Source organism: Schistocerca cancellata, chromosome 5 (assembly GCF_023864275.1).
Source record: "Schistocerca cancellata isolate TAMUIC-IGC-003103 chromosome 5, iqSchCanc2.1, whole genome shotgun sequence".
Taxonomy (NCBI): Eukaryota; Metazoa; Arthropoda; class Insecta; order Orthoptera; family Acrididae; genus Schistocerca; species Schistocerca cancellata.
In genome coordinates, this window is record NC_064630.1 from 402,949,043 (window position 1) to 402,972,821 (window position 23,779).

General features: G+C 40.7%; 1 non-coding gene across 1 annotated transcript; it reads left to right on the forward strand.

The window, feature by feature from the left end:
• Positions 1-20,959: 20,959 nt before the first annotated feature.
• Trnas-gga (transfer RNA serine (anticodon GGA)) lies at positions 20,960-21,043 on the forward strand. Its single transcript is given in 2 exon segments — positions 20,960-20,999; positions 21,009-21,043. It is a non-coding gene; the product is annotated as a tRNA-Ser (tRNA).
• The last annotated feature ends 2,736 nt before the right edge of the window (positions 21,044-23,779 follow it).

Consider the following 23,779-nt stretch of genomic DNA (forward strand, 5'->3'; position numbering starts at 1 on the left):
GGATCATTACATCTTGAAGAGGAACGTGAAGGCTCTTGCTGTTCATCATTTACGGCTGGTAACACTACACTGTGAACCTAGCTTGTCTGAAGAAAAGAGAAAGGATTTGAGAAAAATGAGAGGTACAAAAGAATGTTGTGAAAGGGATGAAAACTGAAATGATGGGACTCGTATCGTTACTTATGTTAAAGTCATTGCATACAGAACATTTCATTTTCTTCAAATTTTTTATCATTTTGATCTTAAACCTACTGAGAGAGAATAAAAACATATGACATGAAACCCGTATAGTTTTTGTGTTTGTGTCGCGATCCCCAAATTTTATACTGCTTTTGTACAATGGCTATGTCCATTTTGTTGATTATCTCTAAATCAGATTTTGGACACTTTGCCCAATTTTACTTACATGCCACAATTATTAATAAAAATCAAGTTGTAAAAAGTGGGGGATAAAGAGGTAAGACGTTCTCGAAGGGGGTCTCCATTGCCACAGAAATAGTACATAGTTTAATTTTTAAAAACCGTAGCCCCAATTTGGCAGCTGTCGACTTTAAAAATTATCTGTATGCGTCAGAAACTTCTCAATAACTTCGCGAAAACCGCATCGCCAAACATTTTCCGCTATGGATATTCACTGGCGTGCACAGCTTGAGCACGAAAATAACTTTCGCATAATGTGTCACTGCTAAGTGACATAGCTCGATGAAATATGGACTATACTCAGAAAGGACTGCTACAGTGTACTAGACATGATAAATGAAAGAATTACTCAACCACACGAACAGAAATCACTCTTTTATTCAAAAACAATAATTACACTAAAGTCAGCGCAATTGAGGTTGCACCTGGGACTGTACTAAAGGCACGACATGGTTCTTAACAGGTTGTGCGATGACCAAGGACGGCAATGGATGCTCTGAAACGAACTCCCGTGCTTGTCACACGGTAGAATAGATGTTCTTGTAGTATTGCGTAACCTTCAGCCAGCAACACGGGTGACAACTGCTGGATGGTCGGGTCGTTCGTGGACGCGAACGTATTGCAGTACGTCTCCCCAGTGCATCCAAGACATGCTCAACGGGATTTAGTCGAGGAACGGGCAGGCCGTTCCATTCGCCGAAGTCCACAGCTAATAGTCTAGGGGCTAGCGTTGCAACCTCGGGATCACGGGGTCTCGGGTTCGATTCCGGGCTGGGTTGGGGGTTTTCTCTGCCCGGGGACTGGGTGTTTGTGATGTCCTCGTCATTTCATCATCATCATCATCATCATCATTTGTGAGAGTGACTGGATTTGGTTTTAATAGGAAAATGGACTGTGTAGAAATTGGGACTCTGTACGGGCGCTGATGACCGTGCAGTTGGGCATCCCACAAACCAAACTTCATCACCATTGGCCGAACATCCTCTCCTTCCAGGCGCTGCTCCACCTGCGCTGTTCCAAGCGGTCGCGGAATGTCATCCATATAAATGAAGTCAGAGCCAGATGCACCCCTGGAGAGGTGCACTTGGAGGAGGAGTACCGTGTCAGAATACTGATCAGTGAGTGTACCGTGTTTACAGATTTAGAGGTCAGTAGCCCATGCAACGGTTCACCTCTCCACCATACATCTGCACCACGGAAACAATCATGTTCCACAATGTTGGACGTACTTAGACATGGCGAGGGGTGACAACATGTAATGCACCCAGAAACTGTGTCCAACATGGCCATTGTGGTGGTTCATGTGTTATACTGTGGTGATGCGTAATGTTGCATGAGCGCACTGATCTCCAAAAATTCGAACACGGTACGTTTGCTGGTCAACGTTATTGTGACACTGTACTCCGTTCCCATGTGCCTCTCTTCTGGGGTACCTTCTGACCTGACTTCATTTTAATGGACGACGATACGCAGCGGCATCGAACAGTGCAGTTGGAGCAGCTCTTGGAACGAGAGGATATTCGGCGAATGGACTGGCCTGCCCGTTTCCGACTTAAATCCCATCGAGCACGTGTATGGTGTGGCGTGGAGACATACTGCAACACGTTCATGCGCATCAACTCCCATTCAGCAGGTGAATCACGCTAGTGGAGGAATAGAACGTTGTACGACAAGAACTCCCTACCAACGTTGTGGTGAGCATGGGAACACGTTGCAGAGCACGCACTGTCGTCCGCGATGATCACGCATCCTATTAAGAACCATATTCCGCCTTTTGTAGTGTCCAGGAGACAATAATAAATAACGACCACTTTAGCGTAATTATGGTCTTTGAATAAGAGTGTCATTCTTATTCCTCTCATCGCGTATTTCTTTCAATAACCTTCTACTTCATGCTGTAGCAGCTCTTTCTGTGTAGCGCCAAAGTTACAGCGAGTTACACTATTGGCCATTAAAATTGCTACACCAAGAAGAAATGCAGATGATAAATTGGACAAATAATTAAACTAGAACTGACATGTGATTACATTTTCACGCGATTTGGGTGGATAGATCCTGATAAATCAGTACCCAGAACAACCACCTCTAGCCGTAATAACGGCCTTGATACGCCTGGGCATTGAGTCAAACAGAGCTTGGATGGCGTGTACAGGTTGAAACGTCCCCTTAGAACAATTTATACAAGACTGTGCTTATAAACCTCTTACACTATTTGCTTTTCAAACAGCTGAGCAAAACTGAACGTACTCAAACATTCACTAAAGTGACACGCAATATTTTTAGCGCAACGCAATCTGACTATCAAAGATCCCTGCAAAAGAATGGCCCTGACTAACATTAACCTATACCTTTCACAAATCACTTACCTCACAAAAATCTTCGTTACTGGAACTACTGCAATACAGCGAGCGCCACTACTGCCAGCTAAATAAAAGATTCAAACTACTGAAGGCACTAACTACTGATAGGGATAGTTAGCAAATGAAAGAGTTTAATAGAGAACAAACACTGTATTTACCTTAATATCATCATATATGTATATAGCAGTTCTTGACAAATTACAAAACTCCGCCATCTCTCTCCCCACATCCACCACTGTTGGCGGCTCACCTCCAACTGCGCAACGCTACGCGCTGTTCACATCCAGCTGCCGCTGCCCAACACTACAATGGCAGACAACAATGCAAACTAGCCACAGACTGCACACAGCACAGTCAGTGATTTTCATACCGAGCGCTACGTAACGTCGCCAATAAGAAAATATAAACAGCCTACTTACATAGAGGAAACATAAACAGCCTACTTACATAGCCCCCATGCTCCCCACAAAAAATTTTACAAAATATTTTTGGGCAGTGGCCAATAATGATTTGAAAAAATTTTTCATAATTGCAATAACAAAGATATCAAATGCACACACTTATTAATACAATGTTGGTCAAAAGCTAAAATTTTCTCACAGTCCATAAAGACAGTCCAGATTGTTCATCACAGCAAAATTTCAGTGTTTTTTTTTTTTCAAAGTCTGAGCAGTAAAAGACAATGCACACGGAAGTAGTGGATTTATATGCAGTCTTGAAGAAGTAGTGTTGCCCTTCCAATGGAAAGACAGTGCTGACTCTTGACATGCAGACAGGTAATGGGCCACAATGGAGCAAACCCACAGCAGAGTCATTCGACGTTTTGAAGAAGATTGTAGGTAGGTCATCACAGAGCAGACCCACTGTAGTCCTGGTAGAGAATATGGTATTGGTGGGCCACCAGAGGCGCAGACTCACTGCAGTCCTTGTAGAAATAATGGTATTGGTGAGCCATCAAAGATGCAGACCCACTGTAGTCCTTGTAGAGATGGCCATCAGCCATCTGTTGCGACTGTGCAGGTGCACAATCACCATCGAAGAGTCTTGCAGAGAAGATAGCAAGTCCATAAACCACCACTTGTGCATGCACAAAGTTTTTGGAATTGTCCTAAGAACCAGCAATGCTGTTATCCAGTCCCTTGCTGAATTAGTAACACACGTGCAAACACTAACAGTCCCAACTTCTCACATATTGTCCATATAGCATGACCAACAGAAACGTGTGCAGTGAAATGTAACATACAAGTTACTTAATTAGATGAACTGGTGTCAATTACAATTTTATAACATGAGAATACAACTACAAAGGTACAAAATACATCATTAAAGAACATAACAATACAGAGAACATTTGTAGTACAGGCTGTACAACAGAATAGATTTAAACATATACATCAGTGTTACAGGAATTATGACATGAGTACATACATAAAAGATCAGAATCACTTTCGAAACATCAACTTCACACATGAGCATTAAAACAGAACAGAATAAATAATGTCTAAACATCTTTACAAAGAAAATACCATATTATTAATGCAAAGTATATTTGAGGATAACAGTATTCCTCATCATAGTGAATGTAGCTTAGTATTAGAAAAATTCTACAACATAAGTCTTATCAGATAAACATATAAAGACAGGAAAAACACAAATACACAAGGGTACACAAACATATAGAGGGATGACACAAAAGGAAAGGACAGGGTTTGTTTTACTGCAGTATTTTGCATGGAGATCTCCCTTCGTTCATCATTATTCCCAAAAAGTCCTATCTAAGCCTGCTTTCTGTATTCTGTTCACATCCTCTGTCAAAAATAGTTTTTCTCCACTGTACAGCATCCTTTTTTTTTTGCCAGACCATTTTCTGATAGCTTCTCAATGCATTTCTTATAAATTCATCACAGTTAGTTTCTTATATAGTCTACTCCTCTTAAGCTAACTTAAATCTACTGAGCTCAGATGCTAAACTAAGGGATAAGGCAATGCAGCAGCACATAACAAATTAACACAAACAGCAATGCAAAAAAAAAAAAATGGAAAATTGCAAAGCAAGCTACAGTAAATCTAAATTACCAAGCAATGCACCATTACAAATAATATGAGCCAATGTGCAGCAACAATAAAAATAAATCAATAGTAAAACTAGCTTAACAGAGTAATACAAAGTGAAATTTAGTAGCACTATGCCTGGCAAACAGCAGCAGAAATAACTTATAACTAAACATGACATAGCTCAAGCAGAAAAAACATTACACTAAAGACAATAATGCGGACAAGGGAAATGTATATTCACATCTTAATGTCTATGTAATTAAAGTGGTGCACCACAACAACTTATTGTAAAAAAAATATTACCATGTACTTGAAAAGAAAATTATGTGTCCAGTTACTGTTACTAGTCCCTTCTTATTGTTCTTTCCTTTCCAAGTGCTCTTTTTTTAAAGAATGTGGATTACAAAATTATCATTTAATAGATCTGTTGACAGAAAGTGTTCACATTAGCAAATGCATCTAAGTTTATTTTATAAAACTAATGCTGTAACACAGCTGGAAAACAGGTATCAAATGAAATAAGCAATTACGCAAACCAAAGCATAAAAATATCATTCAGTAGTCATGTGACATTTCATAAGTTAGTAGAAATTCTCTCAACTCTCGTAGAAAGACGCTTGTCATAATCAGGTGCGCAGATGTAAGTATCTTTCCAAGTAATGAGGGTGTCGCATTTGCAATGTTTTCTCTAAAGGAATGTCAATGGCGAAGATAATGGCCTCCCTTTTTTTTTCTACCTGTGCTTCTGGAAAGGCACACCCTAATGGCTTGTTCTCCAGGTGTCTGACACAGCTGTGTGCCCACGACGCACGTGCAGGTGGTCACTTAACTTTCTTACGGAAATATTTACGACAGCAGATTCCGCTACAGTGACAGTCTCATATGAAAATTTCACAGGTCGAAAATTTACGTTATAAATGTGTAGAAACAAAATCACATGAATATAACAGTGTCCAAAAAAAATTTCGCCGGCATTGTGATACATTCACGCATTTACACACATTTCATAACTCTTAAAGTACGATTCTTGGTTTCCAACATCCTTTTTCACAAGTCAAGAGTCCCTAACTTCTATTCATTACTCATATACATATAAACACGTAATCACATTCCTCATATATGGTAGCATCATCTTATTGACATAAACATACCTCAACAGTATAATACACATCGTCGTCGTAAAAATAACATCATAAGACCTCAGTCAAATCTCAAAAAAGTCGTAGCTTTCTGCAATAATTTCAAACCATAAAATTTCTCTGCTCATTTCAATAGTGTCATCTGCCTCAAACGTACTTTAAAAATCATGATCTCATACCAAATACATCATTCAAAGCTCTCATAGTATCACAATTGTTCCGAAAAAATATGAACAGTTCACAAAGTACAGACAAAATACAATTTCATAAGTGTGTAATTGCGTAAACATCTGTCACTGACGTAATAAAAAAGTTTGTCTCTCTCAGTTAAATGATCAGATAGCTGTGTAATTTATGTATTAGAGAAATATGGTACCGATGTGTAAAGTTGTATAAGCAAACACCATATTAGCTAGGGCTCCCTGTGCTTGCCACACACATGGTACACAAAGTAGGTGTGTCCCCCCTGAGGATTAATGTAATTATACCCTCAGGTGTTACAGATTACAGCAATGGAATGAAATGTATCACAGAAAACTTTCTTTGTATTTCAAAAATCTTGAAAAATAAATGGTTTAAGTACAAAATTAAGCACTCAAATGCGTGTCCTGTAGCGCTAAATGTGCATCTTGTTGTAAGATAATCTCTGTGGAAGTGTCGTAATTATCGTCCTCCAAAAGCTAAGTTCTGCAGAAGCCAATGTACTTACCTCATGATAAACAAAAGTGAAATGCTTTGCGTATAGATATCTTACTTATTACGCTTATTGCTGTGATGAAGAAAGTACTGTGCTGTAACGTATTGTTATGCTACGGAAAAGGATGTCTCGTAGCTATACCACAAAAGTTACTACTAAAACATGTTTTCCTTTCCAGAATAATTCAGAAAAACTGTGCAGATATAAAACAGATACCCCGCAAAAGCTACATTGTAAATTGTCACTCATTAGTAATGTCGTGATAAAATCGTGTAGCTGTCACATTAACTAACCACTGTGTCATCTGTTCGCAATAACAATGAATTCGTAATTTCTGTTTGAATAAGTTCTCTTGGTTCTTGACTGGATATTTAACTTTAAACATTGTTGTGTGCTAACAGTTTCTAAAGCATACTAGTAACATGAAGTGAAACGTTTTATGTCAAAGACAAAGTTAAAAAGCAGATTATCTTTCAATAAAGAGTTTTACATGTGAAATGTGGTGTAAACCTTTACTCTTCCTAGTACGCAGAGTTTCAACTTCAACGCATTTATCATGTGGTATACGTCGGATTCTGTAAGGTCCATTGTAAACTAGAAAGAATTTGTGACTCAAGTGTTTCTTCTTATGTGACAATGAATGAGCTTTAATGAGAACTTTCTGACCAATATATAATTTCTTTGCATTTGCTTTACCGTGTAGTTTTCTCCTTTTGTTTGTTGCAGATTTTATATTTTTAAGAGCCAAATCAATTATATCTTTGTGTCAAAGTTTACGTGTATTCGGGAAAGGTACAAGCTCTCTGATTCTGTTCGGTGGTTCTTCATTCTTCAGTACAAGAGTAGGAGGTAAAGCAGTGGAGTCATGAGGCATTTCATTCAGCACGTTTTGAAATAAGTGTAAATATCTGTCCCAATGCTGATTCTTTCTGTGACAATAAAGTTTGCAAAGCTTATTGATTTCTTTCATAATCCGTTCGGAGGGGTTACAATGTGGTGAATACAACGAAATAAAAACAGGTTTTATTTTATGATTCCGAAGCATGCGTGACCAAACAGCAGATCTGAATTGCGGTCATTTATCTGAAATGACTTTACTAACGTGTCCAACTTCACGCAATAAATTTTTAACAAAGGTGTTGGATACAGACCGTCCAGTGGCTTTACGTAACGGAGTGAAAGAAACAAATTTTGAAGTAAGTTCAACAGCGACTAGAATGTACGAAAATCCATTCGATGTTCTGACAAGGGGTCCCAAGAGAACAACAGCAGCAAATTCTTTTAATTTAGAAGGAATAATTGGAAACAACGGAGCATGATGTGAGATAGTAGACGGTTTCGCCTTTTGACAAAGTTTACAAATTGACAAGACTCTTCGAATTCTCTTTTCCATATTGTTAAAATAACAAGTCGTTCGAAGAATATGATAACATTTTTGTGGGCCAAAATGTGCGTAGCTGAAATGAATGTACCAAATGAGCTTATTAACAAAATCGTCTGGAATGCAAAGTACCCATAGCTTGTCATCAACAGTGCAGCGTTTGAAGAGTATGTTGTTTCTAACCAGGTAATAATGCCGAATCTGAGTGTGTGTCTTTTCATGCCATTTACTTTTGATGTCTTTCCAAATCGGATCTTTATCTTGTTCATGAGCAATGTCCTTTAAAGATGTGGTGATGAAGTTTTCAAAGGCGACTTTCTGAATGTAAAGAATACTGAAATTTTTCTCGAGGTTGCCTTCTGTGTTACTTTTCTCAAGCCCAGCCGGTGCGCGTGACAGTGCGTCCGCAACAATGTTCTCCTTGCCGGGAATGTAGACTATTGTGAAGCGGAATTCTTGTAGAAACAATGCCCAACGTTTTAACCTATCATGATTTAATTTTGAAGACATAAGAAATTGTAATGCACGATGATCACTGTATACTTTTACGTGCTTACCAGAAAGAAAGAAACGGAATTTGTTAAATGCCCAAACGATAGCTAAACCTTCCAGTTCAGTAACGGAATAATTTTTTTCAGATTTTGTTAGCACTCGGCTAGCAAAAGCAATTGTTTTCTGAACAGTAATGTCATTTTCTATGGCTTCTTGAAATAAGTGGACACCAGACCGACTTTAGAAGAATCCGTGCTAAGGCAGAAATCTTGTGACAGATCTGGATGAGCTAGTATTGGCGCATGGAGTAACGCTTCTTTCAAAGAATTGAATTCCAACTGTGCTTGTTCGTCCCAGTTCCAAATAGTATTTTTTCCAGTGAGAGAACAAAGTTTTGGTGTAACTAGAATTTGCATATTCAGAAAACGATGGTAAAAGTTTACGAGACCTAGAAAACTGCGGAATTGTCTTTTTGTGGATGGAACTGGAATGGCTCTGATTGCTTCTAACATTTCAGGATCCGGCTGAATGCCTTCAGAAGAAATAATATGTCCCAAAAACTTCAACTTTGACCTACCGAATTCAGACTTTTCCAAGTTAACTGTAATTCCAGATTCTGCAAAAATACGTAACAAACTGTTGAGGATACGGTTATGTTGTTCCCATGAAGCTTCTGCTATTAGAATATCGTCCACATATAAGGTGATGTGACGTTTTAAGAACTCAGGTAATATGGAATTTAACCCGCGAATGAATGCTGCTGAAGAAATGTTCAAACCAAAAGGAAGTTTCCGAAACTTATAACAAACGCCGAAACAAAGGAAAGCTGTGTATTTTCTACATTCTGGATGAAGTTCGATCTGATAAAAGCTGGACCTGAGATCAATGGAAGACAACACTTTTACACCATTAAAATTTTGAAGAAGCTCTTCCATCGTTTGCGGCCTGTCTGTTTCAGGAATGATGATAGTATTGATTTGTCTCGAATCTAAAACAAGCCTGATCGATCCATTTTTCTTCTCAACAACATGTAATGGGTTGTTGTATGAGCTTACTGCAGGCTCAATATTACCCTCGTCAAGCATAGATTGTATTGCTGTTCTAACTCGGTCCCTATAATATGCTGGAATTACGTATGGTCTAACACAAAATTTAGTATGCTCACGAACACGAAATTGGCATTGAAATCCCTTGATTGTTCCTGTTTTGTGAGTAAAAACTGTGGAATGTGCTTGTAAAATCTCAAAAAGTTCCTGCCTATCAGTGTCATTACAATTCTCAATTGTTTGAATTTTATTCCGAATTAACTCATTAATTTCAAATATGCCGTCGATATCATCCCTGTCAGTACTTGCAGAGTGATTGTTAGTGTCTATTTCCGTAGAAAATTCCGAACTGTTGTCTAACAGAACGTAAAGCCGAATAATTTCCTCATCATGGTTTGAGAGCCAGTCTTCAAATTTCAAAGCTATTGACTTACCTTCTTTCTCTAAACTTATTTCAGCATCATGAAAGCTTAAGATTGCTTTGTATTCATTCAAAAAGTCTACTCCCAGTATGATTTCCGTCGACAATAATGGAACAATAAGAAAGTTCATAGAGAAGCTGTGGCTTTGGCAAAAGAATTCTAAATTGGTTTGTTGGCGTACATCTACACTTTTTCCAAAGATTGCACCTTGTAATTTAATCTTACGTAATGGAAGTGTGGGGCAATCGTTCGATTTGTTGCATTTGCTAAAAGCTGTTTCACTAATTACTGAAATGGGACTGCCAGAGTCAAGTACTGCCGTAAATTTTACGTCATTTACAGTAATGTGAATCACAGGATACGCAAAGTTGTTATGTTTTACGTCATGTTCCTGGAGTAAGATGTCCCTAATGTCTTCCATTTTTACGTAATTACTAGCTACGGCTGCTGTGTCGTCAGTTTCATAAGTACGTTTTGTGGCTGCCAGCGATGTGAGTCATTGCCTATTGTCTATTTGTTGGCGCGCGTCGTTATTGGGATTTGGTGACCTAACTTCTACAAATTCACGTTGCCCAGAGGGCCCAGCCCTGTTTAAACCCCGCCAGTTCTGATACAATTCAGGTCTGTCATTACGATCATATCGTCTGTCATCATGTCGGTAGATTCCATAGTTTCTTTCTTGTCGGTCACGTGGTGGAGAATTTCTCCCTGAATCGTAACTGCGCGCTGGACCGTTGCGTCTAAAGTTATTCTGTCTCCCTTGATAATAATTGTTTTGGTTCCCATATTGTCTGTTTCTCTGATTGTCTCTGTGATAGTCATTACCGCAGAGAGGTGATCTTTCCCTGTAATTATTACTACTCTGCCAACAGTTGTCATACGGGTGGTGTCTGTTTTGGTCACGATTTACGTTATAAGAAGAGCCTTGTCATGTATTATTTCTGTCATCGCGGAATTGTGACAGATGTGATCTGTAGTGATTATTTTCCTGTTTTCGCATCCCGCGACTGTCTGTGTCAATTTCTAATTCTTGTAAGATTCCCTGAAAAGCTTCAATGTCGTCTTTGCAACGTCCTGCCAAAATAATATGCCGTAAATGTTCAGGTAGTTTGATTAAGCAAATGCGGATGAGTTCTGAGGGGCTGTATGGGTTTGAAAGATACTGATTCTTATGTAACATGTCTTCGAAATATTTCATAAGACTGGAAAATTCAGATTGTTCGAAACGTTTCATCATTATGATGCTATGTTTTACTCGGTCTTGTGTAGCTTGAGACCAATAGGCCGAGAGGAAGGAATGATAAAATTCTCCTTCACTGTGACAATCGTGAATGACCGATCGCATTCTTACAGCTGGTTCATTCTCCAAGTAGCCACACATAAATTCTAATCTGTGCTCCAATGACCAGTTGGGAGGAAAACAATGAGAGAATTGATGGAGCCACGCTTGTGGATGAATGTCGTTGGCAGAGTTCTTAAACGTTTTGAATTTACATGTAGTGATGAACAGCTTATAATCAAAATCATCATGTCGGCGAGTCGCATGTCGGTCATTGTTACGTCGTTTCGGCGGTTCCATCTCAAAATTCGGTGTACCTTGCCAATTTCTTTCATAATTTCCGAAGTGTCCTGTGTTATTAATTTGTGGCTATTCCGTATTTCTATGTCCCTCTTCCCGTATTGGAGCGCGAGTGTCCTCTGAAATACGTAATTCTTGCATTACCTGTGTCAGCTGATCTTGTACTTCCCGGATTTCTCTTTGATGTTGCGTATCAATTTGATTCAGATTTTGTTTCAGTTTCCTAATTTGTTCGCTCTCTTCTGTGTCATTAAAGACTACCGGTTTTGCGTCATTCAGATTATCGTCTACCTTCGTAGATAAATTATTTAGCTGATCCGAAAGTTCAACTACTTTCTCTGATAATGAACACATTTCCTCAGTGTGTTTTTCTGAACCAAGCTTCAGAGTGTCCATTTGTGTTGAAATCGAATCTACTGTGTTCTTTAAGTTTTCCTGAGTTTTTGTAAGTTGCGTAACCGAATCGGTAGATGCAACTGAGTCAATTTTAGCCCACAAGGTCTCATGATTTTCATGAAAATGGTTTGCAGTTCTTTTATGGCTGCTTCGTGATTCTGTAATGCATTTTAATGCCGCGAAAAGATAGGTTGAAAATGCTCACAAATTTGTGTTTTTACGTCATTACACACTTTCTGACATTTCGATTCAATGTTATGTAACTCAGCAGTTAAATCTTCACGTGTTTGTTCGAGTGTGGTGTGAAGATTTTGTTCCATTGTGTCTAACTGTTGCTGTGTTTGTCTCTGGTGTTGTTCCATTGTGTCTAACTTTTGAAGATTTTGCTGTGTTTGTCTCTGATGTTGTTCCATTGGGTCTAACTGTTGCTGTGTTTGTTTCTGATTTTGTTCCATTGTGTCTATCTTTAGAAGATTCTGTCCCATTTGTCTCTGATTTTGTTCCATTTGTTGCACTAATTGCAACAATAATGTATTAGTGTCTGGAATCTGTTTCTCTATGCTTTTTGGCAGTGCATTTTCACCGGCAACATTCACATTTTGACAAGCAGAAAATGTGTCTTGACTCATTTGAGAAAACGGTGAGGACGCAAAACCTGAATCTACAGTGTTTGCAAAATTGTGTCCTATCATTTCGGATTCCTGAGGCGAGCTGTTGCCGACCGATCGATCGATAATGCTTCCCTGTTCACTACCTGTTTGACTATCTACACCATTATTTGCCGCCCGCTCCATCTCCCTATGCACAATTACCAAATTACTACTTCGAATGTCTGTTAATTCACTACCCAGTGGTGCTGATAAGCTACGCTCGTCGTCACTATTATTTCTCAGTTTACTTTGGAGCCGAGTGTTACGTTTCTCACACGCCATTATTGTCACAATATTTCACACGATAACACAGAAAAGCACAATTTAAATAGCAAAAATAAGAGAACACATTAACATAGCACTGAAAATAATATGTAGTTAATTGCAAGCGCAGCTGCGAAATACTTGGTGCAAATCTACATGCATGCCACAACTGTTTTACAGTACAACAACGAAAAACCACAACTACCAAGGAAATTCTCTCTACAATTACGCAATAGCAATAAACAAAATCTACACTAAATACACAAACTACAAGAAAAAATCAGAAGATTCCAGTGAGGTATCCTAGGCTAAGGGTCGACATATGAAACGTCCCCTTAGAACAATTTATACAAGACTGTGCTTATAAACCTCTTACACTATTTGCTTTTCAAACAGCTGAGCAAAACTGAACGTACTCAAACATTCACTAAAGTGACACACAATATTTTTAGCGCAACGCAATCTGACTATCAAAGATCCCTGCAAAAGAATGGCCCTGACTAACATTAACCTATACCTTTCACAAATCACTTACCTCACAAAAATCTTCGTTACTGGAACTACTGCAATACAGCGAGCGCCACTACTGCCAGCTAAATAAAAGATTCAAACTACTGAAGGCACTAACTACTGATAGGGATAGTTAGCAAATGAAAGAGTTTAATAGAGAACAAACACTGTATTTACCTTAATATCATCATATATATAGCAGTTCTTGACAAATTACAAAACTCCGCCATCTCTCTCCCCACATCCACCACTGTTGGCGGCTCACCTCCAAGTGTGCAACGCTACGCGCTGTTCACATCCAGCTGCCGCTGCCCAACCCTACAATGGCAGACAACAATGCAAACTAGCCACAGACTGCACACAGCACAGCCAGTGATTTTCATACCGAGCGCTACGTAACGTCGCCAATAAGAAAATATAAACAGCCTACTTACATAGAGGAAACATAAACAGCCTACTTACAAGGTACAGCTGCCCATGCAGCTTCAACACGATTCCACAGTTCATCAAGAGTAGTAACTGGCGTATTGTGACGAGCCAGTTGCTCGGCCGCCATTGACCAGACGTTTTCAATTTGTCAGAGATCTGGAGAATGTGCTGGCCAGGGCAGCAGTCGAACATTTTCTGTATCCAGAAAGGCCCGTACAGGAGCTGCAACGTGCGGTCGTGCATAATCCTGCTGAAATGTAGGATTTCGCAGGGATCGAATAAAGGGTAGAGCCACGGGTCGTAACACATCTGAAATGTAACGTCTACTGTTCAAAGTGCCGTCATTGCGAACAAGAGGTGCCCGAGACGTGAAACCAATGGCACCCCATACCATCACGCCAGGTGACACGCTAGTACGGCGATGACGTATACGCGCTTCCAATGTGCGTTCACCGCGATGTCTCCAAACACTGATGCGACCATCATGATGCTATAAACAGAACCTGGATTCATCCGAAAAAATGACGTTGGCCCATTAGTGCACCCAGGTTCGTCGTTGAGTACACCATCGCAGGCGCTCCTGTCTGTGATGCAGCGTCAAGGGTAACCGCAGCCATGGTCTCCGAGCTGATAGTCCATGCTGCTGCAAACGTCGGCTGGCCGAAGTGGCCGTGCGGTTAAAGGCGCTGCAGTCTGGAACCGCAAGACCGCTACGGTCGCAGGTTCGAATCCTAGCTCGGGCATGGATGTTTGTGATGTCCTTAGGTTAGTTAGGTTTAACTAGTTCTAAGTTCTAGGGGACTAATGACCTCAGAAGTTGAGTCCCATAGTGCTCAGAGCCATTTGAACAATTTTTTTTTTTTTTTTTTGCAAACGTCGTCGAACTGTTCGTGCAGATGGTTGTTGTCTTACAAACGGCCCAATCTGTTGACTCAGGGATCGAGACGTGGCTGCACGATCCGTTATAGCCATGCAGATAAGATGCCTGTGTTCTCGACTGCTAGTGATGGTTCAAAAGGCTCTGAGCACTATGGGACTTAACTTACGAGGTCATCAGTCCCCTAGAACTTGAACTACTTAAACGTAACTAACTTAAGGACAGCACACAGATCCATGCCCGAGGCAGGACTCGAACCTGCGACCGTAGCGATCGCGTGATTCCAGACTGGAGCGCCTAGAACCGCTCAGCCACCCAGGCCGGCGATTGGTAGTGATACGAGGCCGTTGGGATCCAGCAAGGCGTTCCGTATTATCCTCCTGGACCCACCGATTCCATATTCTGCTAACAGTCATTGGATCTCGACCAACGCGAGCGGCAACGTCGCGATACGATAAACCGCAATCGCGATAGGCTACATTCCGACCGTTATCAATGTCGGAAACGTGATGTTACGCATTTCTGCTCCTTACACGAGGCATCACAACAACGTTTCACCAGGCAACGCCGGTCAACTGCTGTTTGTGTATGAGAAATCGGTTGGAAACCTTCATGTCAGCACGTTGTAGGTGTCGCCACCGGCGCCAGTCTTGTGTGAATGTTCTGAAAAGCTAATCATTTGCATATCATAGCATCTTCTTCCTGTCGGTTAAATTTCGCGTCTGTAGCACGTCATCTTCGTGGTGTATCAATTTTAATGGCCAATAGTGTATGTTACTTGACAGTGAAACAGTAAGTGAAGTCACTTTTGTCTTAGTTTTTCACACCTGTATATTTCGGGTGGCCTGTCTCAACTAAGCCACCCTGTATTATGGCTTCCTCTCGTTTAATTCGAGGCTAGAGCTCGGAAAGAATAACTCGGTATATGCCTCTGTAGCAGCTGTTAGGAGTGCAATTTTATTTTCACGTGTGTTAACGGCTTATCAGTGCTCGTAGACTTCATCCTGGAAACCCTTTCCTCATCCTGAAAACCCTATTGTAAGTTTTAATGAGATACGAGGCGCCTTTCTTCGAATTTTTGAGCCATAAGAATTTTTAGTATTATAATTGCACTTCCTTATTAGAGTGATGTGCACATACGTCGAGTGACTTAGCTGATTGTGCAGATTAGCCTTCCGAAGGTTTGAAACGTTAATAGCCATGCTTTGACCTGCTTTTCCCTACCGGCGTGTTACACACAGTGTGGCCAACACTGTATTTAGGTAGAGATCCATTAGTAAGCACGATCAGAGTACACCTAATAACGATGGTGTTGTGACCAAAAGTGTTATTATTCGGTACTGATACTTTCGTAAGAACGCTATGAATTACAGTTTCTAGCCGTAGTGTGGTGACAAAAATTACACAGAATTACTAATTATTTAAAGGGTAGGCTCTTAAGATGACTATTAATCAGCAGAAACCGTTAATTGTTTACAATACATACGCATTACACGTATTTCCTTCATGATAAAACACATACGACCGCATTATGATTAAATAACGAAACTGCCGGTAGTATGGAACACAATTTCCATTTTTAGTACAGCCTGTGGATGTGTATTTTACACTGTAATGGACTTTCCTGCCTGCGAGAATGTAAATTTAATTTACCTGTGACATTGTAAACTGTCAATAACTTTAGGCCAAACGCAAAATGCATGAATTTTCATAACACAAAAACTGAATCTGACTCAACATTGTTGGTCTGATATTGCCCCTGGTAATAAAACAAAACATGATGAATTTGAAAGTAATAGTCCCTGTGCTCAATGAATGCTATCCCTGAAATGATAAAATTTCTTACCTTTATCTGCGCAGTGGCAAAGCTCTTCGCACTGCTCTCTGTTAGTAGTTTGAATTGCATAATTAGCAAACAACTATTGTGCTAGGCTGTTGCCTAGCATACATTTTAATTAAATCGATTATGACTGGGACAATAACTTCTTGAGAAAAATAGCTAATCAAAAATGACTTGTATCTCGGAACTGGTAATGACATGAGGTAAGTAACAATATGGCACTAACTTTAAAACTTGTATTTTGACTGTTTGACGATTAATAATGCGCACAATTAGCACACTCAATAAACCGTTTACCATATCATTGGATGTAAATGCTATACCTTGTCTAAGTCACTTATGAATACGCGCATTGTTAAGTAACAAAACAATTTTCTTTAGCTTACTTATTTCCTGGTTGGTTGGTTGGTTGGTATGGGGAAGGAGACCAGGCAGCGTGGTCATCGGTCTCATCAGATTAGGGAAGGATGGGGAAGGTAGTCGGCCGTGCCCTTTCAGAGGAACCAGCCCGGCATTTGCCTGGAGTGATTTAGGGAAATCACGGAAAACCTAAATCAGGATGGCCGGACGCGGGATTGAACCGTCGTCCTTCCGAATGCGAGTCCAGTGTCTAACCACTGCGCCACCTCGCTCGGTTACTTATTTCCAATTTCTGTTGAGATTGCTTTTACAGCTAGTAAACATCATAGTATTTTGCAAATAAAACAATCATTACTCCCCTTAGAGAGTAAATATATATCTAGCACACATGAGATACGTCTTTACACCTGAGAGTCCACCATACGTCTCTCGATCTAAAGAACTCTTAACACATTACCACTAACACCTTACATCAGCGATCGCTGTTAGCAGCAACACTACTACACAATCCATACTACATTTGTCCATCTCTAGTTCAATACAATATTTTCTTACAAAACTTGAATTAGTTTACCCTGTGTAAACACCTTTCAACCTGACGATGTATGATCTTCCAAATATGGCTCTGAGCACTATGGGACTTAACTTCTTTGGTCATCAGTCCCCTAGAACTTAGAACTACTTAAACCTAGCTAACCTAGGACATCACACACATCCATGCCCGAGGCAGGATTCGAACCTGCGACCGTAGCGGTCGCGCGGTTCGAGACTGTAGCGCCTAGAACCGCCCGGCCACTTCGGCCGGCTATGATCTTCCAAAAAACTATGAAAAGCAAATAAATGCTGGATGTCGATATTTTATTCACGAACCACAACTCCCGCCTTTAACTTGGTGCAGAGAGATGCTGGTGACGAAAGAGATACGGACGAACAACGAGGGTTTTGCCCTTCCCTCGGACTACCGTTGTGACGGCACGTGTTTCTTCAGCTGTAGACACAGCTTTTCGCGTCTCCGCAGGAGCTACCGAGCAAAGAAAGCGGCAGAGGAATGTGGAATGAAAGAACGGGAAGATCCATTTTGTTTTAATTACACGGACAACAGTTTCAAAGGCAGGCAACGAGCTCGCGTGCGCCAGCGGCGGCCGTGTCTGCGGTTTTGTCAACAGGCGCCGTCTCTCGCCCCTCTGCTACACCCCTACAACCACCCCACCTCCACCTCTCTCTCCCTCTACTCCCCTGGCCACCCTCTCACTTTCTCTCTCTCTCTCTCTCTCTCTCTCTCCCCCTCTCTCTGTTGCTGCCGCCCTCATCGTCACTTCTACGTCTCGCTCAATGTGCACAGAGCTCCTCAGCCTCTGCCGAGGGCACTCTCCGTCCACAAGGGCGAGGCAAAAAAAAAAGAAGGAAAAGACGGCAGAGCAACCCCTGCTTAAGAGCGTCAGCTACAACACAGTCGCTTTCCTTTTTATAAAAACCCTCGCGCGGAAACGTTTTATAAGCTGGAGGGGCCTCGAGATGTCGATGAGTTATGCACAAGCTAAAGACCACCCACCCCCGTTCCGAATCTTAATATGCATAATGAATTCCACAATCAGTGTTCAAGCAATTTTCTCCTCGCTTCTTCCGCGATCCTCTCTGACTGTCTCTTCCTCAGCGTCGTCCTTTACCCATTTCCCCCCTCCTGACTTCCCCCGCCCCCTCCACCAACCAGTCCCTTCACTGACTCGAGAGCGTCTAGATTTTTTGAAAGGCTGCCTGGAGAAGTCCCCTTTGAGGCAGCCGCAGAGAGCGTCCTGCCCCTTGGCTTAGCCACTCGCCTGAGTTCTGTGAACAATTAGGAGGCCCGAGGGTGCGGAAGGCCCTGCAAACATGTTTTAAATATTCATCGGTAAAACTAATTTGTTGACTCGCCCTTCGCCCTGAATCTCTTTGCCCCAGTCGCCCCCTCCCGGCCTCTTAGAATCCATTCTGGGCGGTAGGTTCATCCTAGTTCACGTTTGCTCCTCTCAAAGCAAGGTGCAGTTTCTGAGCACTGGCCCTAGTTCGGCAAATAAAGTGCACGTTTTGAAGAGGTACTTACAAAAGAAACTCAATGGCGAACGGATGTAAATACTTCCACATCAACAGTCCACAAGCCACCTTATGGCGTATAGTGAATACAGTAAGCGTCTAGATAGTTCGAGGTGAACGGGACCGGAACCACCTCGAACTATCGAAAACTCGGACTATCGAAACTTAAATGGGAAAAAGAAATATTATGATTTTGTAAGTAATACAGGTCAAAATATGAATTTTATTAAAATAAAAGTATTTACACATACATTTGCATTGGCAGAATAATTATTTATTTAGACAAGTAATAGTGAAGCGTCTTTTGTTTGGCGAAGCTGCAACGTTTCCTCGCGGCAATGTCACGCCACCGTCTCAGGAGCAGTAGGTCAGTTGGCGTCGCCTCAGGCTGTTGTTCCACGAAGCATATGGCGGCCTCGAGAGCAGCTTAGCCTTCGGTGTGACTCATCATCGGTGCAGCCTCTGCCTTGTCATCCTCGTCACTCACACTGCGATACAATGTCAACCATGTCAATTATAGAAGAGTCTCTCACTTCCAGCTGTTCGTCCGAATTTAACCACTCGCCTACTTCCACCTCATCTGCCTCTTCACACCCTGGCAATCTTCTGCTTAAATTACACAATGATTGATCGTCCTCATCTGCTAAATCTTCAGTTTCTGTGTTTGGCATACTTTCCTGTAGAATTCTCTCATGACTTAGAAATTGTGTCTGACTTTATTTCGCTCCAAGATTCGCTAATCCAGTACACGACGTCCTTAAAAGTCACTTTCATCAAAGCTCCTACAAGGCTTTCGTTGTATTCGGAATACAGGATTGACTGTAGCAACCGCCGTCGACACTTTTTTTTAGACATTCCAGAACGCCCTGACCCATGGACTGAATGAGACAGGTAACGTTTGGTGGGAAAAACAAGGCGCGGATGCCGTCGCACTGCAGTTCTCCTGCACCTGGATGTGAAGACGCATTATCCATGAGCAAAATTGCTTTGCATGGCAGTCCCCTTTCATATAAAAAATTCTTGCATTCAGGTACAAATGAGTTAAAAAACCAGTTCTTGAAGATTTCCTGATTCATCCAGGCATTATTCTGATGTGTATAGACAACCGGAAGAGCTGAAATGGATACATTCTTGAATGCTTTTGGCTTGGCAGACTTCCCAATCACAACTAGTTTTAGTTTGTGGTTTCCAGTTGCATTTGAAGCTGCCATAACTGCGAGCCGCTCTTTGCTTTGTTTGTGCCCAGGAGCACTTTTTTCTTCACAAGAAGCAAGTGTTCTCGCTGGTAACATTTTAAAATTTAGCCAAGTTTCGTCACAGTTATAAATTAGTTCATTAGACAAATTTTAGTCAGTTATGATTTTTTTAAACTCGACGAGAGTTTTTGTTCACATACGTCTAGTTGACGCACTCTACACCTCTTCTTCCATTTGTCGAGCCAGCCCACACTAGCGGCGAAATTGTCATCTCCTTCCTGCAGCTGGTTTCTGAAAAACAAAGCTTTTTCTTGCAAGATTGGGCCGGAAATGGGAGCACCCTTCTGTCTCTGTTGGGTAAACAACATGAACAATGCCTCATTTGTTTTTTCGAAGTCTGACTTCTTTATACTTCTTCGACTGAGAGATTCGTGTGAGGATGTCTGTGAAGAAAACTTTTCCATTTGAAGTCGGTTTTTTTATGGTTTCTCCTTTGTCAAGTCGTCTTAGTGCTTCTAATTTTAGATGCAAAGGCACAAATTTCCTCTTTTTTGTTACAGCACTCATCTTTTTAAGCTGTACAACGGAACACACAGTCAACAAACAAAACGACACACAACACTGTACAGGTACTGGGAACTGCAGCAGTGTAGGAACTCCCCAGTACTTATCGGTAGCAGCCGGCAGCAGTCGGGGATATTTCGTGCCGTACTGACAACAGATGTTCGTGCAACAGGGCAGCGAGCTAATCGTCGGTGTTGATTGCATTGTAGCCGGCCTGAGTGGCCGAGCGGTTCAAGGCGCTACAGTCTGGAACCGCGCGACCGCTACGGTCGCAGGTTCGAATCCTGCCTCGGGCATGGATGTGTGTGATGTCCTTAGGTTAGTTAGGTTTAAGTAGTTCTAAGTTCTCCCTGACTGATGACCTTAGAAGTTAAGTCCCAACAGTGCTCAGAGCCATTTCAACCACTCGATTGCATTGTTGTCTATCTATCTTTTGCAATGATGTTTTCATTATTTATCATGTCAGTAAAAAAAAAAAGAAAGTAGATCGTTGCAGTCTTTCTCTATAAAAAAAAGAGGCTGGAAACTCGAACTATCAAGACTCGAACTATGGAGACTCTACTGTAGCACCTTCAGATATCACGATCAGTTGTCCCCTACCCTGCATTTCGTGAATGTCCCGTGGGAGGACCGATTGTCGGTTAACCTTCGTGTTTGCTCGAACTTCTCGGATTTTCCCGTTGTGGTTACTTTACAAGACGTATTTGGGATTATTTAGTAGGTAATAAGTAATATGTTGCCCTTCTCTTCCTGGAACGTTCTCTCTCAGGGAGTTTTATGGAAGCTAGAAAAGAGAAATGTAAAGTCTCAGTCGAGACACAGAAGAGGTTAGTGAAGAGAAATAGAAATAATGTAAGGATTTCTGGGCAGACGAGTATAGTACAATATCAAAAGCCGCAGAAAATCGTATCACGGAAAGTCATCAAGTAAAACAGAAGTGATTTCTGGTGTTCTCCAAGGTAGTGTTATAGGCCCTCTGCTGTTTCTTATCAATATAAATGACTTAGGATACAATCTGAGCAGCAGTCGTAGGTTGTTTGCAGATGACACTGTTGTTTACCGTCCAATAAAGTCATCCGAATGTCAAAACAAAAATGGTAAATCAGTTGTACGGTGTTGTAAACATATTCGACAACAAACCAACTTCGGTAACACTAGTTCAGGATATGTGCAGACGTCACAAGCAGATGATAATGAAATGGAGAAAGCATGTGAGGAAACTGAACGTGTGAATCAGTATGTAAAGGGAGATGATGATCTAATAATCATGGGGGATTGGAACATGGTTGTAGGGGAAGGAAGAGAAGACAGAGTTACTGGATAAAATGAGTTTCGTGGTAGGGCTGAGAGAGTAGAAAGCTAATTGAGTTGTGCAATAAATTGCCTCTGGTGATAATGCATGCACTGTTTAAAAATCACAACAGGAGGTAGTATACTTGAAAAAGGTATAGAGGTACAGGGAGATTCTAGCTGGTTTAGATCATGATCAGACAAAGATTCCGAAATCAGATATTGGATTGTAAGATGTTTGCAGAACCAGAAATGGATTCGGACCACAGTGTAGATGAACAATACACCGAAGTTTAATCGAATCACCCGTGTGCAAAAAAGTGGAAAGTACTGAGGAATGCCGGCCGGGGTGGCCTAGAGGTTCTAGGCGCTACAGTCTGGAACCGCGCGACCACTACGGTCGCAGGTTCGAATCCTGTCTCGGGCATGGGTGTGTGTGATGTTCTTAGGTTAGTTAGGTTTAAGTAGTTCTAAGTTCTATGGGTCAGATGACCTCAAAAGTCAAGTCCCATAGTGTTCAGAGCCATTTGAACCATTTTGAACTGAGGAATTCGTTCGCTCATCACTGATTCTTTTAATCCTGTGATAATGAATACCACATTAGGTATAAAGGTATAAAAAAGTTCTTTGACCACAGCCCACAGTTTTTATGTAAACACCGCGTATTTCACGAGTGCACATCGTAATAGTGAAACATGCAGCTAAACTTTATAAAACTGAAATATGGACTTGAAAATGATAATAAGTGTGTAACTAAGTTGAAAAACGGTCACCACAGCGTAACTATAGTAATGATGCTTCACCTTTATGTAAGTAAAGATATATTTTCGACAAATGCTGCCTTGCCACTTACAATTGTCCCCGTTGTATTTGTTTAATCACCAGTAAATACTTTTTGTATTTGCGCAGTGATCTCTAGCATATAAACATGTACATGAATGTATAAAAACCTGAAGATGGGCGCAAGCCCGAAACCGGTCGTGTAAAAAATAAATAACCTTTTATTGTGTCTGGTAACGAAAATTTTTCTACACCCTATAAAGGAACAATCACAGAGTTCAACAGCATCCATTATGAATAAAATTCATATACCTTGAGAAATTTTCGTAAGAAGCCATACGAAACCTGTTTTTCGTTTTTGTTTCAGTATTGACATTCGTTTTATTTTCTTCGTAATTAATAAATTATTATTTTAATATTGCGTTATTAATGTTAAGAAAAGCCACCTATAGTATTAGGTTGAAAATTTTCAATGTAGTGATGTATTATACGACCTGATTCGGAGACACTCGATCGTGGGTTTTATGATAGCATTAATTACAAAAATAAATACATAGACTGACGGATAGAGTAACAATTAGAAGGCAGTGTCGCCTGAAATGACAATATGTTCGCAATCGTTAGTTGTTAATTAGACTTACACGGTAATATTGTTAACTTCTAATGGTATCAATAAACTGAATTGTTCCCCTGATGCAGAAATATGTTAACTGACAGTGTACCTACGGTATTTATAAACCGTGTTTCGGAATTTCGTTTCAAAACGTTCATAATTAATTATCAATAATGCATCAACATGTGTGATTGTTTAATGTAATACAATCGTTTTTATATATGCAGCACAAATGGTTAATCTCGCAGAAGCGTTGTCAGAATATATGTGAGCATTATCCTGAATAAGTATTATGTTATTCGAAAACAAACCGTACCACATTTATGTTTAGTATTTTCAGCTAAGACTT